Below are 12170 nucleotides of genomic sequence, written 5' to 3'. Positions count from 1 at the left end.
GCCTCAAGTCCGCTATTCTCGAACGCGCTTTACGCCAACGCCGTTGCGCCACCACCCTCCCGTCGGCTGCGCTTGCGCCGAGCTCTGCCGGGCCTCTCCGCTTCGGAGTTGGTATTCAGGAAGGGCGCTTGCGCCGGCGGCGTGGCGGGGGGCGCATGGGTGCGCGCGGAGCCTACGCCGGCGGCGTAGCGTTGTCGCTGGCTGGCCGCTGCCCGCGGAGTGGTGAGGGGAGGCGAGAGGCGGCGTGAGGAGAAGCCGGGCCGGGGGCGCCGCCATGGGGAGGCGGCCGCGGGGCAGCGGCAGCGCGGCCCGCCGCTGAGGGCCCGCCGAGGTAACGGCCGCCGCGGGGCGCCGGGGCCGCGCCGGGGTGCCCTGTTGCTGCGGTTCGTCCAGGCCGGGACCGGGCAGTGCCGGGGAAGGGGTGGGGGGGGGCCGGGCCGGGCGGCGCCTCGGGCGGAGGCGGCGGGGGCCGGGCAGGGCCCGGAGGGCAGAAGGGGCCGTGGGGGCCGCGGGGCAAGGTAGGTGCCGGGGGGAGGCCCAGGCTTGGCCTGGGGGGCTGAGGGGGGTGGTGGGGCTGAGGGGAGGCGGGTCAGGTGGGGCCCGGGGTGGGGGGGCCAGCCTGGGCCCGGGGGCCTGAGGGGGCTGTAGGGCTCAGGTTGGGGTCGGAGCGGTCCGGGGGGCTGAGGGCCCAGGGCCGCCTCGCTCCGTTCCCTGCCGGCGATGCCTGCTTTGTGGCCCTGGGGAAAGGGTCTGAGCCCGCCCGAGATCGCGACCCCCCCCCAGGGCCCCTTTGAGGCCGGGTCTGTGGCAGGGATGGGGTCGGGCCTTCCCCGGTTGTGTCCCCCTGGCCTGCACCCTGCCCTGGCCTGCCCGCTGGAGCCAGAGCCTTGCAGGATGTTGGCTCCTTTGTATGTGGCTTTCCTCCCTCCAGAGGGGTTGGGAAGTGTTTATTTGGGGAAAGGGACTGTGCTGAATCTGGTATTTAAAATAGCTTTTTTTTCTTTAGCAAAGCGGGTGAGGATGAATGTGAGAAACAGGAAAAATACCCTCCCCCTTCTGCCCCCACCAGACAGGAGCTGACTTTAGCTGTTCCTAAGGAAGCCGAGAAGAGAGGTTTGCAGAGGAGAAGCAGCTCTCCTGTGGAGCTGGGCCACCAGAGCCCTGGGGCTCCTGTTTGGTGGCTGGCAGAAGGGAACTGAGTGAGGCTTTTGGACCTGGGAGCGGGGGGAGGAGGTGGCAAATAAAGTGAAGTTTTGGGAATGTTTGGGAAGGTGTGTTTTCTTTTGAGGAATGGCTTGTGGTCTGGGCAGCACGGAGACCTGCTGTGATAGGTGTATTTCTGAAGTTAAAAACCAAAGTTTGTTAAACGTCTTTCAAGTTGCCATGAAATGAATCCATTCTAAACAAGCTAGAGGTAAGCGGGACCCGGGTCAAACCGTGTGTGAAATGACTGCAGGCATGTGAGTGGTTTGCACCAGTGTGTTTGGAAGTTGCCTCGTTAACAAATCCATTTGTTTTCTTTTTGTACAACAAGTGGTTGGATATCTGGAAATGAATTCTGAGGAGTGTATAAGTTCATCTGCCAGCTGGACTGTCCTGTCAGCCTGCCACACGCAGCGTGCCCCCATCTCCCCACTGCCAGCACAGAAGTTTTAAAAATTGTGTCTTATATAACAGATTGGAGAAAACGTTTGGTGTTTGCCAGTGCGTCTGAAAAAGAATTGCTGTAAATTAGGGCAGGAGGCCTCCATGGGGATCCTGTGGAGAGGCCTTCTCTGTGGCGGGGTAGGCTTGACTGCTGTCAGGAACTTGCCAAAGATTTGTTGGGTTTGTTTTGATTTGGTGTGTTACAGATAGGAACGTTGTTTGGTGATGATTTTATCGCTGCTTAGCACCTTTTGGCCCTCTGGGTGGGTTGTAGTCTTATGGTGCAGATGAGGATGGTCTAACCCCAACCTGCTGCCTGGCTGGTGGTGGCTTCTCTCAGGTCTGTGGGGGTATGCACACTTGGGGAGCCCCCAGTTCCCCCCAGGGGGGATTGTCTCCTTAGCTTGTAGAGAGGACTGCCCTCCCATGTCAGTCTGCCTCGGGATTTGATCTCCTCCTCGTTAGCTCACAAATCTGTAAGGCCTTATAAATCAGTTCTGTAGTTTCTTTGCGAAAACAGCTGCCGCTCTGGTTTGCACTTGCATCAAAACGACTGGGGTGCAGTTGGTGGTGGTTTGCAGGGGAGACTGTTTTTCTGTCCGGCAGTTTCTCTGGACGCACTGAATGGAGCTCTGTGTTCCTGCCCTTGCAGCGTGGTTTGTGTTTGGTTTTCTTGTTGCAGCACTCTTCAGAAGAGCGAGTGGAGAGGAGGAAGTTGGCACTTGCAGTTCAGCAGGTTTCTGGATTCTGCCCTGCGAGTGCTTCTCTCCGCTGGTGTCAGTATGTGGAGAGGCTTCGCATCGCCTCTTGTTTTGTATTCTGTTTCCGAGCTCCTGTGCGGCCTGAGTGTTGTCAAAACTGTTAATACAGGAGTGACTCAGCGGATCAATGGGAATGACACGAGGGTTGTGCTCATGGACAATCAGTATTTTTCCCCCCCACCCCCTCCAGCCCCACTGGGTTGAAAGAGACGATGTCCGAGAGCAACTGCCAATAAACATCTTTACTGGACTCGGGCCTGATTGTGCTCTGCAGCCTTCGCCCCCGCCCCCCGTGGTTTTCTGAGCTAGGAGGAGCTCTGATGAGCTGTGCTGGAACAGCAATCCCTTGCTTTGGCTGGTCCATCCAGGTGTGTGTCTAGCCTCCGGTCTGGGGGCATTACAGCCTGCCAGAAGGACCAGTCCTCGCGTGAGCCAGTCTGGGGAGGAAGCTGTTTACCTCTGCTTTTCAGATAGAGGAACTGCAGCACTGCAGGCACTAAAGTCTTATCTGAGGTGGTGAGGAAGCCTTGGGTGAGCAGCAGCCCCTGCTGTGCTTTGACTCCTTCCTGGGGGTGTGCAGGAGAGGTGCAGACCTCAGGGCTGTGGCAGAGACGCGCTCCGGTCACTCAGCAGGGCTGCTTAGCGTGGGCTCTGGTACCAGTGCGTGGTGGCCTGCTTTGCCTTGCGCTACTCCTGTGGCATCCAGCTGCGTCAGGAGTCAAACCCTCTTCCCTCGTAGTGCTGGTGAGAGGGGAGAGACTCGGGTGTCAACGCAGGAGCTTCCTTCATGTGCTTACAACGGCTTTTTACTCGGAGCTTGTGGGAACAGCTCTGCCCACAGCCCTGTAATTGGGCTTTGACTAGGCAGACTTGGCTTGTCCTGGGCACAGTGAGAAGCCGTGAAACTGAGCCTCCTTCCCCGGGCCCAGACCTGGCGTGGCTTGGAGACTGCTTCGGCCCTGCTGTACCCTGTGAGCTGGGAGGGGAAGGCGGGGAAGCAGGTCTCTCAGCAGCTCTGGGATTCTGCCAGAGAACAAGGTATCTTCCCATTAGAAAAGCTGTGTGCTTATAAATAGTTTGGGGTTTTTATTAGAATGGATGTTTATGCTTCCTCCTGGCAGTCCATGTCTCCAGTAGCTCCATCGCTGTTGAGAAGAAGCAGGACTCGGTTATGAGGAAAGAGTAAAGGTGACTTTCTGCTGGGGCAGCTGGATCCAGGGTGTTTGGACTCTCCGTCTGGCTCCCAGATTCAGGCTAGCTGCCCTCCATCTCCTGGGGAATTCTCTGAAATCCCTGCACAGGCTGCAGCCCTTCCTGTTGGACAGCCTCCCCCTTGCATGTTATGTTGATTATTCCTACTAACTAACTGGCTTTAAAAGAAAAGCTTTCTGGAGAGCATGCATCGAGATGTCCCAGAATACATCCTGCCCTGTCTTTCCTGCACTATCAGCTGCCGGTGGTTCTCTGGCAGCCGGGGCGAAACACGGGTCTGCTCTTGGAAGGCTTGTCTCGACCTGAGGTGCTCAGAGCTGTGATCCCCACCACTTGCGGGTTCCACCAGCCCTGCTGTGATGGGGAGGGAGAGGTGGTACAGCACATGCTGGGTGCAAGCACCGTGTGGGTAAAACCACAAAAAGTCTGTCTGTCTTCCGCTTGCTGCGACAGTAACGTTGCAGCAGATTGTCACACTCGATAAGTGCCGAGGTGATCCCATGCTGTGCGATTTAGGAAACGGTTCTTCAGGTAAGCTGAAACTTGTAGGTAAGACTTCGCAGGGTGTTTCAAAATGCTACATGGAGCGAGATGTTCATGATTTCTTTTCACAGCTCACAGTAAGGAGCACAGTTTGCTCCTGGAATAGAGGAATTCAGTTCTTGAAAGACTTTAAATTGGCTTTTTTGGTTCCAAAAAGATGATGGACAGAAGCTTACTGTGTGTCCAGGAACGTTTCCTAGTGGCCATGAAGTTGGTATTCTTCGGCTGGAAGGTGACAGTCGCGTTTTCCAAGCAATACCATGCTAACTCCACTGCAGTCAGACCTGTGTTGCTTAAAATGTTGCAGCATAAACATTCTCACTTGTAGGAAACGAAGGTCTCTGTCTGGAGGCTAGTTGAGGTTTTACTTTGAGTGCTCTCATGATCTCATCTGCTAAAGAGACTTGCGCTAAGATGGTGACGTGAGGGAAGCCTGGAGTCCTGTCCTGCGAGGTCTGGAGGAACTGAGCCTCGGGCCTGGGAAGGGTTTCCCACGCCGCTGGCTGAGATCTTGGCTTCCTCTCCAGCATCAGACGTTAGGCAGCAGAATACAGCCCCACCGCTCTCTGGTGGGGTCAGTGCTTTGAAAAAGAGCTGGGAAGTGCTGCATTTTCAGTGTCTGTGGGGCAGAGGTGGCAGTAAGATGAATGTGGGAGCAGTAGTTGGAATGAGCCAAGTCGCTGTTGCAGCCAGGTCTTGGAAACAAGGTGCTCATTGGACTCCCTGGTTGTTTGAGACACTGAGAGTCTGGAGGAAAGAGTGTTAATTTTTTTAATCATTCATTTTTACACGTCCACCAACCAAAGAATGTCCTGTAGCCTCTTGTTATTTAACGTTATGTAATGTTTTTTAATGAGGGAGGCCTGGCTTTTGCTTTCCAAATGGTGAATTAGACAGTTGGCAGGTGATGTGCGGGCTTTGTCAGCCTGAGAGGGATGTTCTTAAGTTTAATAAACAGGGGTTAAGGTTGGTCTTGAACTTGGATTTTGTGAAGCTTTCCTTTGGAAGAGCTTTGCAGCCCTGCTGGTCTGCAGCTGAGCAGACCTGTGCAGGAGGAGCGGTGCTGGGAGGGGTTCGTGGGTACCCCGGGAGCACGGCCACGGCTCTGGGGATTCATTCCACTTCCAATCTGGAGGCTGGAAAGTCTTGCTGAGAGTGGCTATTGCCTGGGTGCAGGGGGGCTGAACAGTGGGCTCTGAAAGGTCAGTGGTAATCCAATTTAAAACCAGAACGGAGGTGTAATGGTTTTGTACTACTCAGAAGCTCCATTCTTACAGACTCTTGCCAGTGCTCAATGTTTTCAGGTAGAAAATCTCACTGCTTTTTTTTTGCTTTTGAGATAGCACTGAGGCGTAAACAACAAAGCAAGAAACCCTTTTTCTTTTCCTTTTTTTAGCATGGGCTGTTGGCAGTGATGAAGTTCATACTCTCTGCCTGGTTTCCCCAGTTTGATGCAGGGAGGGGATGGTGCTTTCCAGCACCTTCTGTGCTGTATGTGTGGGCGAGGGGCAGGCTAAGGCTCTCCTGGAATCCCCCACCCCCAACTATGCCAATTCCTCTTACCCCGAGGGCGACGCAGGTTTGAGTTGAAGCCTGGCTTTTCTGTTCCCAAGGACAGAGAGTATTAACGACACGACTTAGAACAAGTGCTGGAAGCGGAGGTACCCCCTGTATGTTGGAAGGGACTGATCGCAGCCGGTAGCTGAGGAGCAGCAGTCGCCTCTGGTGGGTGTGGGGTCAGTGTGCCACGGGACGAGGCACTGGAGGTGTTGCTGCGGACAGGTACAGACTAGTCTCTGCCCTGAGCCTTGGGAATTCCTGCACAAACTTGCTTGCCGGAGCTTGTCGCTCAGTGGGCCTCGGCAGCTGGGGAGGGAATAGGAAGTGCTTGGAGGGATGGAGCTTTAACATTTCCTCCAGGGTAACTTGCAGCTGATTTTAAACCCCCATGCTGTTTTCACAGGGGTGTCTGCCCAACCAGGGGATCCCAAGAAGAGATTGTCGGAGTCCCCAGCAGATTCTCCAGCCTGAAGTAGTAGGGCAGGGAAGGGATGAGAAAGGGGAATTCCAGCCCAGCAGTCACAGCTCTCCATCTCACGCAGTAGCAGGGGATGTTTCCAAGGAGCAGCTCTCCATTGCTCAGCCCCCTCTTCTCCCTCCTGGGCCTGCTGCTTGGAGCAGGAGGAGCCGAGCAAGGTGCTCCTGGGGCTTACTGGGTCCACAGGCCCCAAGTTCAGGAGAGTGAAAGGGAAGCTCAGTTAACACACCACGCTGAATTTAGCTGGATATAGAATACACACTGTGAATGTGAGTTATTGTGCAGTGTGCTGTTCAGGCACACCTGTGCTGTGTTAAAGCTCTCTGGGTAAATCTGTTGTGGCATTTTGCCACAGAGAAACAGTGGGCAGACCCCTTGCGTTGGAGGAAACTCTGATTTCAGGTGGTTTTTGGCAGGGGCTCCTCTGCCTCGGCTGTGAGGCGCCGACGCAGGCCTGCCTTCAGCAGGAGGTGTGTGAGCAGCATGGTGATGTAGCAGCCCCGTCTGCCGATGGGCTTGGCATGGCAGCGCAGGGCGTCGCAGGGCTGCTTTGGGGTGAGGCAAGGCTGGCTCTGCAGGGGCTCCGGCCGCTCGGGGCTGGCTGCAGGGTCACGGCAGGAGCTCTGCTCTCCTGTTCTGTGTGGAAAATGCCCACAGCATCCCAGAGCCCGAGTGCAGCCATGCTTCAGGTGTACTGACTTCGCCGCATTTTATTTTTTTTTTTCTCATCACCTTTCCCTCTCCCATTTATTGTGCTGACATCTCTCCGACTTCTCGGGCTTCTACCTTGCTGAGATATTTTCTTGCAAGAGCTAGCACGTCCGTCAGGGAGCTAGCTGGGCTGTCTGCATAGCAGGAACAACCTAGAGTATCTTCTGCACTGGAGAGATCAGTTTGCCAGGCATGGCTGGATGGAAAGGTGGGCACCTTGGAGAATGGAGGTGGTGCAACAAGAGGGGGGAGGACAACATGTGCAAATGCCCTCACTGCAGTCTGGATGGCACCCACAGTTCCCAGCAGGTCTTCTCTAATGTCTCTCTGAGTATATAAGCACATACCTGGAAACGAGACTAAAATAATCCTGTGCACAGTGCAGAGGATGCACTGCAGTGGGCTTGGCTCGGTGACAGCAGACACCCGAGGTGTGATAATGTATGAGCAGGGGACAGTTCCCACTGCTGGTTATGGTCCTGGCAGGGGACACAGAGCCTGAAACCCGACTTCTCCTGGAAGAAGAGTGTAACGCTCGGTCCTTTGCTCCTATTTTTGTTCGGAGCCAGAAATCAAAGTCCAGAGAGGTGCTTCTCCAGCCAGAATCATTTAAAGGCACTTGCTGTTGTTTTAGGGCCAATATTTAACTTGTGCCTGTGATGAAGAATGCCTGTTACACTCTATTTGCCTTAAGGAAGAAGTTTGAGGGAAGAACGTCCGCTGCTGGGGGGGGGGGGGGGGGGGAAGGAGGGGGGATTTCAGGAAACGAGTTGAAGCCTCTGTATTTACAGGTCTGTGTAAAGCAGCCTGTGTTCCCCTTCTGGCGCGGCTCTGGCAGGTACTGAGGCTGCTCTGGCTGAGCCGCAGCGCAGGAGCGGCTGGGAGGAAATGTTTGTGTGCTCGGGCTGCGCAGGGTGTGTCTGCTCACACAGCCCCGGTCCTGCGCTCCCGCTGCCAAGGGGGACTTAAAGGCACAGGTTTGGAGCTGCCTTCCAGCTGGGGCTGGTGTGGGTAGCTGGGCTGAAGCGTGCGTAAACTTTCTGATAAAAGCAGCTTATTGGAAAAGAAATGCTGTGCTGCTTTTGCTTTCTCTGTAATCTTTGGTGGCAAGAGTGCATTAGCTGTGAAATCCTCTGCAGTGGATCCTGGTAATAGCAGGATTTCCCATTCCCCGGACCTCCCCAATGAGATGCTTGTGGCTTCTCCTGTCCTCTCTTTTCTGTGTGATCCTCGCACTGTGCCACAAACACCATCGCTCAGCCTCCGGTAAGCCTGTAAGGGTGTTTGTCGCTGCTGGTCAGCGTTGAGCTGGTCCCACGGCTCTGGGCGGAGCGGCTGTGCGGAGCTGTGTGCTGGGATCCTGTGGTGTATGTCTGAATTCAGGTCGGGTTGTGCTGGCATCCCCTCGGGCTCTATGGGCCGGTTGTGGTGACGATGGAGAGCAGCCTGGTCCTCTGTTCCCAGCTCCTTAGGCAGGTCAGGCAGCCCCTCTCTGCAGACAGGGCAGCTTAGTAATTCTGGGTCTGGATGTTAAGTCTGGACTTTCTTAGCCACACGGTAACCCCTGTGCCCCAACTTCTTGTGCTCTGTCTCAGGATTGGATGCATTTGGCCATGCTTGACTATTTTAAGCTTAGATACGGAAAGAACATGTTTTCTCTTGAAGCAAAGGCATGCGGGTGTTTGCAAGCCAGCCCAAGGGGAAGGCTTTGCCTGGGCTCCTGTGTGCAGAGTTCAGCCCAGCTCTGAAAGGCTGAGAACTTCCTCCTTCCAGTGTAGCAAAGGGCTTGCAGGCAACCCTCAATCCCAGCCTAAAGCCATGCTAAGGAGAGCCAAGTCCAGCTAGAGTGTGGCTCTGGCTTTTAGTTTGGTGCTGGGGAAGCAAAACAAAGGTTTTTGTCAGAGCGAGTCAGAGCCCCATCCAGCTCAGAGGGTGGCATGGCGCTGGAGTTTGGAGGGGATTGGGGGCTGTATAGGAAGATGGCACACTGACTTCCTCCCCTGTTTGTGTATTCTGCAGGCATCTGGTACCATCTGTGATGGTGGTGATACCTGAGCCGTGTCCATTCAACCCAAAGGCTCTGACAGTGTCCTCACCACAATGCACAACCCCTCTGTGGTTGTGTTCCCAGTTTGAAAGGCCGTAGAGGGGCTCGTGTTCCAGAGCGTGGCTGGCAGCCCCTCTGAGCATGCACCCATGGGGCTGGCTGTGGGTGGGCACCCAGCAGCACTGTGCAGCTGTGGGAAGTCTTGGTCCGTTTCCATGATGAGTGTTGAGGGGTTTAGGCCCACAGATTGACTGCATAATGAATGAGGGAGCCAGGGGAGCTGTGTCCTGTCTGCAGGGGCTGGAAGAGGTGATGGGAACTGGAAACATGAGTAATTTAGTGAAAAAAATAAAAGGTTTGGGGTTTGGATGGAAGTGTGTTCTAGAGAAGGGGAACGTGTGTTGGCTGGGGTTTCTGGGACAAATCGGAGAAATGAGAGCCCAAAAAGGAGGGAGAAAGGGACAGTTTGTTCATGCAAAAAACGTTCCAGGTATTAATAGCAGCAAGATGAAATGGGTCTTCCTGGGGGGGTGTATCCTGCCTGTTCCTTCATGTGGGTGATCCCTCTGACTTTATAAATTAAGCCCTTTGTGTATGGCCCAGAGGAGCAGGTCTTGAGCAGGTAGGGTAAAGGGAGGAACCAGCGAGGTCGCACAAGATCTGCCTGTTGGAGAGGGAGTAGTCTTTTGGATGAACCCCTTGAAAAGTTTCCTTTCCCAGTCCACAGCACCTCTGTAGCCACCTTTTTGTCTGTAGCCACTCCTGTGGGGTTCCTGTTTCGGTCCTGGCCTTCTGATCCCATGCAAAATACGCCCAGGTGGGGAATAAGGGAAGATGAGAAACAACCTTTGGAAGGTGCCTTTCTGATGCGGAGGTTGGTGGCAAACTAGACTGAGTCCTTAATCCCCAAATGAAGGGTTGTGAGTCTGATCTTCTACATGAGGGATGGAGGAGTGAAAAGATCCTGAACAGTTTGTGGTGTGACCAAGAGTGGGATGTAGGTCACTGGTCCCTCTGTGCTGAAGTTTATCCCTCCCTGCAAGCCAGCAGACTGGGCTTTTTGTCTAGGTCTTAGGAACTTGTCCCAGTTAGTCTCCAGTTAGTTGGAAATTGCCCTTCTCTACCCCCCCCCTTTTATTCTTGGAGATCATGGATGCTTTGCTTCCCCATCTGTAAAATAAGCAGGTCGCTTCTGTACCTTCAGGAGGTTGCAAGGGAAAATGTGTAATGGATTGAGCTGCTTGGTCTTGGAATAGAGGGGATGGGAAGATAAATGCCTCATGGATCGCTCGTTGCTTCTCTGAAAATGCTGCTGACGCTTGCATGTAAGCTGATGGATATTGTCATGCTACAGAGCATCCTTCACCCCAGTTACTCTGCAGGAAAGATTAATTGGATGGTGCTACTCCCTCCTCCCCACGGTCTGGGCTGGGGGTCCTGCCTGTGGTCCTGGAAGGCTGTCCCTCTTGGGTGACTGTCCCCATTGGGGTGAAGAGCTGGAAGCAGCATATGTGAGCCAGCTCCTGTGTGACTTTGCAGTAGGGAAATGATTCTAGCCTCTCAGCACAAGGAGTTTGACAGCTCTTCGGGGAGAGGTTTCCCTGTGAACCCCCCCTGGAAGCTTTCCTTTCCCTTCCCTTCTCTCCCCCTCTTCTTCCCCCCATAATTCTTAAGGTTTGGCAGAGAGGAAATGTGTGGGGCTTTGAGCAACCTGGGGAAGAACACAGAGCAGAAAATGGTGTTTGCTTGAATGTGGGACAGCTCGGCTTGGCAGAGCTGCGGCTCTGCAACCCAGAAATGGAAACAGCCCTTGTCACCAGTGGGAATGACACCCCCCTCCACCCACCCTGCTCCAGGGCTCTCCAGGGTGAAGGGTCTGCTCTGGAGTGAAGTGACTGGGCTGGGACAGAGCAGAGCTGGCATTGTTCCCCCTTTCCATGCGGCCGTAGGAGAGTTGGGGAAGTTGCAATTAGCTGTAGTTTGGTGATCGAAGAGATAACTGGATCCAGGAACCCCTTTTTCCCTGCCTTGTCTTGCAAAAGGCTACCCCAGATCTGCCCGTGCAGCTGCTTCCTAACCTGGTTCTGTCAAGAGGATATGGGTTAGGGGAAAAAAACCAATCCTACTATTAAAAGTGCTTATGCCAACCCAGATCCTGCTGACAGAAAAGGGTTTGGTAGCGATACACATGACAGGAGGCCAAGCAGATCTCTGCAGAGTGACAGTCCCCAGATGGGCTGAGGAGCGGGGGAACCCTGCTGTCACACGCATCTCGCCGTTGTGGTGCACAAGCCTTTGGCAGCCGGGCTGGATGTACGCTTCGAATCTGCTGAGTTGGAGTCCTTGTGGGTTTATTTCCCCCCTTTAAACTGTGGCTGGCATGCAAGTGGCTCATTAGTAACCCCTTCTGGAAACCCCTTCTAGCAGAAGGCCCCAGAGTGCTCAACTTGCCACCATTCCCTGTGGGATGAGTAACTATCCCAAGTCTTGGAGGTGGGAGGTGAAACAGGCTGTGGTTTTCGTTCCATCAGTGCTGTGTGGTTTTTATCTCTGCTGCTTCCTGCCCTGCCCTGGTCCCCAAGCAGGATTGGGAAGAAGCCCTGTTTTTCTGAGGTACTGGGCAAATCTGTAATACAGCTATTGCCTGTGAGAAGCATTCATGAAGGTGACTATGAAAAACTCTGGTTTTTCAAAGCCCCCCAGATGGGCTTCATGCTCTCCTGGCAGGAGCTGGTTGCTTTGCAGCACAGAGTTCCTAGCCCTGTCCCTCATGGGGGCAGCGGGGTTGCCCTGAGCTGCCTGGCCAATGGCCAGCGTGTTCTTTTCCTGGCTTAGGCTGCACTGCTGAGCTTTCAGATCCCCTGCGAGTGCTCCCAGCACCTCCCTGGCTCTGCACCAAGTTTTCTGGGCGGTACAGCACAGCTCATCCTCCTTCCCCAGTTGTCAGGACTGGGAGCTCCTCCTTTCCCCCACTGCTACCTGGTGAGAGCCCTGGAGTGGCAGAGCCAGGGAGGAAGCAGGAGATAAATGCCCGCTGGCATCCCTCTGCATCCCCTGACAGAAGGTCAGTGACTGAAGAGGACGTGGCTGCCTGGGGTGGCACTGGCGAGGAGGAGGAGGAGGAGGGGGGAGGCGCTGGCTGCAGGTGTCTGCTCCACCCGCCTCTGGAAATGCGAACCAGCAGACAGATCTGAAACCAACCTGGCGACTG

General features: G+C 54.7%; 1 protein-coding gene across 3 annotated transcripts in view; it reads left to right on the top strand.

Annotated features, from left to right (window-relative positions):
* Positions 1 to 101: 101 nt before the first annotated feature.
* Positions 102 to 12170, top strand: part of CSNK1G2 (casein kinase 1 gamma 2) — a 45887-nt gene continuing 33818 nt past the window's right edge. For 2 of the 3 annotated variants that reach the window (XM_074809015.1, XM_074809013.1), the window contains exon 1: positions 102 to 331. The gene's annotated coding sequence lies outside the window, so the exon portion shown is untranslated. Of the gene's footprint in view, positions 384 to 12170 lie in introns of all 3 variants that reach the window. The other variant, XM_074809014.1, reaches the window with a different exon arrangement.

Source organism: Strix aluco, chromosome 29, assembly GCF_031877795.1.
Source record: "Strix aluco isolate bStrAlu1 chromosome 29, bStrAlu1.hap1, whole genome shotgun sequence".
Lineage (NCBI taxonomy): Eukaryota > Metazoa > Chordata > Aves > Strigiformes > Strigidae > Strix > Strix aluco.
This window is presented reverse-complemented; position numbering and strand designations above follow the sequence as displayed.